The sequence below is a fragment of the Carassius carassius genome, chromosome 45, assembly GCF_963082965.1.
Source record: "Carassius carassius chromosome 45, fCarCar2.1, whole genome shotgun sequence".
Lineage (NCBI taxonomy): Eukaryota > Metazoa > Chordata > Actinopteri > Cypriniformes > Cyprinidae > Carassius > Carassius carassius.
This window is the reverse complement of record NC_081799.1, coordinates 21719021-21723920: the sequence shown is the minus strand read 5'-3', so window position 1 is coordinate 21723920 and position 4900 is coordinate 21719021. Positions and strand designations below refer to the sequence as shown.

General features: G+C 33.2%; 1 long non-coding RNA gene across 1 annotated transcript; it reads right to left on the bottom strand.

The window, feature by feature from the left end:
* Window positions 1–3474: 3474 nt before the first annotated feature.
* Window positions 3475–4486, bottom strand: LOC132127578 (uncharacterized). The gene is made up of 3 exons (XR_009427548.1): window positions 4320–4486; window positions 3659–3716; window positions 3475–3536 (listed from the first exon to the last, which is right to left on the bottom strand). It is a non-coding gene; the product is annotated as an uncharacterized LOC132127578 (long non-coding RNA).
* Between the last annotated feature and the right edge of the window lie 414 nt (window positions 4487–4900).

The following is a 4900-nucleotide window of genomic DNA, read 5'->3' as shown; positions in this document are numbered from 1 at the left end:
AGGGGTCATGGCCTGAGAAATCTAAATCCCCTTCATCTTTTGACATAAAAGAGGCCATTGTATTATAAAAACATCCTGTAAGTTTCAGAACTCAAATCTTTCTCATTATTCTAATATTGAAGCCAGTCTGCCAAAACTACAGCTTGTGGAATGTACCACTCTATGATGCAATAATGTGGATAAGCTCCGCCTCCGCAGAAAAAGATCAACACCTGCTTCTACATGGCTGCCTGTTTAGCCAAGCCATAAAGTCTCTTACTTTATGCTCACCTAGGGTGCATTTATTTGATAAAAATAGAATAACATTTGAAATATTATTACAATTTAAAATAACTGTTTCTATTTTAATATGTTGTTAAAATTTAATTTATTCCTGTGATGTAAAGCTGAATTTTTCATTACTCCAGTCTTCAATGTCACATGATCTTTCAGAAATCATTCTAATATGCTGATCTGAGCTCAATAAAAATGTCTTATTATTATCAATGTTGCAAACAGTTGTGCTGCATTGTGAGTTTTGTGGAAACCATGATGAATTTATTCTATATTTTTTAATAGATCGTTGAGAAGAAAAGCTTTAACACTTAATGCCACTTTTGATCAATACATCCTCTTTGAATAAAAGTATGATTTTGTATAATCCTAAGTATAATTCTTCATTTCTTCTTTGATATATTGATCATTCTTCCTTTCTTTTCTTGATATATATACTAAACAATAAATGTTAAAATCTGTTATATTTAATGTTAAAAAGTTTAAAGTAACACAAAAATTACACGAATTACAGCCCAATTTTTTTTTTTACATGTGATTTATTTGTATTAAAATGTTATTTATTTATTACAATTATTAAATGATGTTTTATTTTATTATTATTTTATTTAACTAATTTTATTTTGAGCCCTCATAAAAGCATTAAATAGGCTTACTGTATATTTTTTCCTGTCTACTGTGTTTGACATCACAGCTGAAGATACTGAATGGTTCTCGAAGCAGTGTGTTAAAACACCACAGACCCAAGCAAGACGACCTAACAATTTGTTATGTCTAGCATACTAGCCATATAGCCAAAAGGCATATAAAAGAAGGTGCTTTAACAGCAAGAATTTGAATATAAGTTCTATGTATTATGTACATAATGTATTAGTCAGATGTGGTAGGTGGATGCTGAAACCTCCATCTGCGTTAAGAGTCTTTTTACATGTTATTCTCCATTCAGTGAATGCTAAAACTCTGGCAGTCTGGACCTGAGCAATAAAGTTTGAATGTGTTCAGAAAGCAAGAAATGAGGACAAAAGGGACAGATTAATTCAACTAAATTGCATAATGCTGGCTGTCGCTGTGGTGCAGTAACTTGAGGCGTTTGTGGACTTCAGATAATGTCTGAAATCATGCCTTTTGAGATGACTTACATAACAGAAACAGAATATAATCAAACTAACTTGAATAAAAGTGAATTAGTGAATAGTATGTATGTATAGTGCGCACCAGTGTTCGTGGTAACGCATTACAAGTAACACAAGTTATGTAATCAGATTACTTTTTTCAAGTAACTAAAGTAATGCATTTCTTTTTAATTTACAAGGAAATATCTGAGTTACTTTTTTCCCCCATTTATTGATTAACAGCTCTTCTGTTCCCATGTTGAGAGAAATCGGGAGTAAGATGTCACTGTAGTTTTAGAATAAATGTGAACATGCATTCATTAATAAGATTAATGCATTAATCTCACTCGCAAAAAAAAAAAGAAAAACAGAATAAGTATTCCTCAAAATGAATAAAAACAGCTAAATGCAAACCTGCAGTAATTGAATGTTAAATAACACAAATATCCTTTATGTATTTAATTACTCTAGATAAAAAAAAATTATTGCTGAAGTGTGTTGAACTTTCTTATTTTGTGTTTATTGTACACAGAGCCATAGAGAGAGAGAGTTGCGACAACGGAAGTTCGAAATGTTTGGTTGTCACGTGATTCATGTAGACTTCAGATAGTTCCAGGAAGTGCGTTGGCGGCCATTCAAACTGATAGAGTAGAGTGACAAAACTGCGATTTCTGGTAACAAGGAGTCAATAAATGCATTTATTTTATATATTTATACAACACACCGACATATGTATGTAGCATGAATATGTAGTTATAGCAATGTTGTTTTTAAAATATCAAATCAGGTAATTTTTGAGGATTAGTGTTCAATTAACTTACCGTTATTTTAAAAACTTATTTCAGGCTAACGTTAAGTTGTATAAACACGGGTTGCGGTTGCATTTTTACGTTACATATTGTTCTTTTTTTCACTGATCTCATGTTAACTAATGTCATATTGATGACTTTCAGATAGTACAGAGACAGGCTGGTGACAATTGATTTTCAGCTTGCACTGCACTATACTGTTAGCAGCAGTAATTAGCATTTTAAGTAAATGTAAAATGAAGCTTATTGTTTACAATTCTTACAATTACATATATTAATATAATTATGTACTTATACACAATATATTCAGGCATACTCGTATACAAACATGTAAACTGCCATTCAAAATTAATGATGCTGAAAATTCAGCTTGGCATCAAATGCGTATATTACATTTTAAAATAGAAAACAGTTATTTTAAATTGTAATTATATATTACGAGATGACTTTTTCTTTGTATTTTTATTGAAATAAATGCAATTAACTATTTACAGCAATTCATGAATACATTTTTAATAAATTTAATAGCATGCCAAGCATTTTGTATGTGTCCTTTCTTTCATGTTGTCCTTGCATAGTCTCCAGCATGGTTTGCTGTGCTGCATGGGGATGCTCCACTCGGTCAGAGGAAGGTGTGCAGATGTATGGCTTTCCTGCTGACATGGAGAGGAGAAAATAATGGTTGGATCAAGTCAGCAGCAGCAATCTAAATATAAATAAAAATTACAACAACAACAAAAAATTGTTAGGTAATTATACTTAAATTTATTTAAACCCAGGGAGCCGAGACATTGCAGGGAGTCATCAGTGTTACCTATAACTGTGCATTGAATATGTGGGTAGACAAAAAAAAAAAAAAAGTTGTGTGTGGAAACTAAACTCAAGTCACTCTGCAGGCACATTTTGAGGAAAACCAATTTGTCATGACCAAAAAATGAAAGAGTAGGCTGAGACCAGGTGCTATTCCGACAACCTTTGTGGTCAAAAAGAGGAGTGCCCCTTATCCACGATGCACCCCTAGACCTGTAAACATACAGCAAATCGCTGCTGATTACAGCTATATTATTTCAGGTGATACATATATAATAAGTACAAACTCGTATTTCTAATTTTGAAGTGATGTGATATTTTCAATATTTAAAATTAGCAATATTATGTATTCTGCCTCTATCAGTTTCAAAGGTTGTGGAAAACATGAATGAGGACACTTAGAGAAGGGAAAGTAACAGTGAAGAAATAGAGGACATGGCTAGAGAGGAGAGACAGGGACAGCTGACACTACCCAGTCAGCCAGCAGCAAGTCAGTCAGCTTTCCAGTGAACCATCAGCCAGTTACCTGGGTCTATTAAAAAAATTAAAGAGACAAGAAAAAAAATATCAAACAATGCAAAGGCAGCACTAAGAAAAATAAAGAATGAAAATGCAGCTTTAAAAAAAAAAGATGGTCCCCTCAGCACTCCTGACCTGCATCCTCACTGATGCTCCATCACAGAACAGTCCAGTGGCACCACTAATCCTCCACCTACCAGCACCCACAGAATGTTACAGTATGTTACTTTTATACACTAACAAGTTTAAGTATATAATACAGTAGTATTATAATATAGATAGGTTATATAATATAGACAGGTAATAGTCAATGAATCACAATGACTAAAAACACTCCACCCATGTTTTTGCAAACTCAAATCACTCTAAATTTATATCAATAGGGTGCATTTTATTATTAAGGAATTTAATTATTTAATACGTGTAATAAGGAAAAAACGTTATAACCTAATTTTACCACTTCCAGTTACCGCTGTCACACGTTAATATTGAACTAATAGGCTATGTAACGTTAGCTAACTTTCCCCACCCAGCAAAAAAAAAATGTTTAGACTCCTTTTCTCTAATTCCAAACACGATGGATGAAACTGAATTAAGAGAACATATTTTACAATTAATAGGGTGTTCGTAACTAACTTTATTCAGCTACAATCCTAGCCTAATCTGTTAGTTATCTGATAACATCCCTTAAATCTACTCATTTAATGAGTTATAATCTACTAGAAGGTTTTAACTTACAGTTTATTGTTATTAAGATGTACTAATAATTTACAATCGTATTATTTAAACGTCTTACCTTTTAAAAGTGCGTCGCAAACGGTTTGTTCTGCTGCATCTCTACGGCGCGGCATCGGTTTGCTGTTACTTCCGGGAACTATTGAGAGGCTCCACGAGCCGCCATTGCTGTAAAAAAAGCGTTCCATTGGAGTCAATGGAGTTGTCGCACCTCTCTCTCTATATGGCTCTGATTGTACAGACGTGAATTTACTTTCTCTTCAGCCTCAGTCTTATTTATTTGGCTTTTAGTGTGAAAGGGCTTTTACGTTTACCAAAAAATTTAACTTTTTTATATGAAAATCAATCAAGCAAGCCCTGTCCAGATTGAAAAAGTAATGCAAAGTAACATAACGCATACTTTCCATAATAATTAATGTAATTTGTTACTTTTTCAGGGAGAAACGCAATATAGTAATGCATTAATTTTAAAAGTAACTTTCCCCAACACTGTTGCACACATCTGTTCTTACTAATTCGATCCCTATAGAGTGTCCTACATGACCCCCCAGGCTTTGAGAGGTCAGAAATAAGTACTGTATGTGCGGTTGCATGCACAGGTTTAGTCTGGGCTTGACACTGAGATCATCCTGTAGCTTGCTG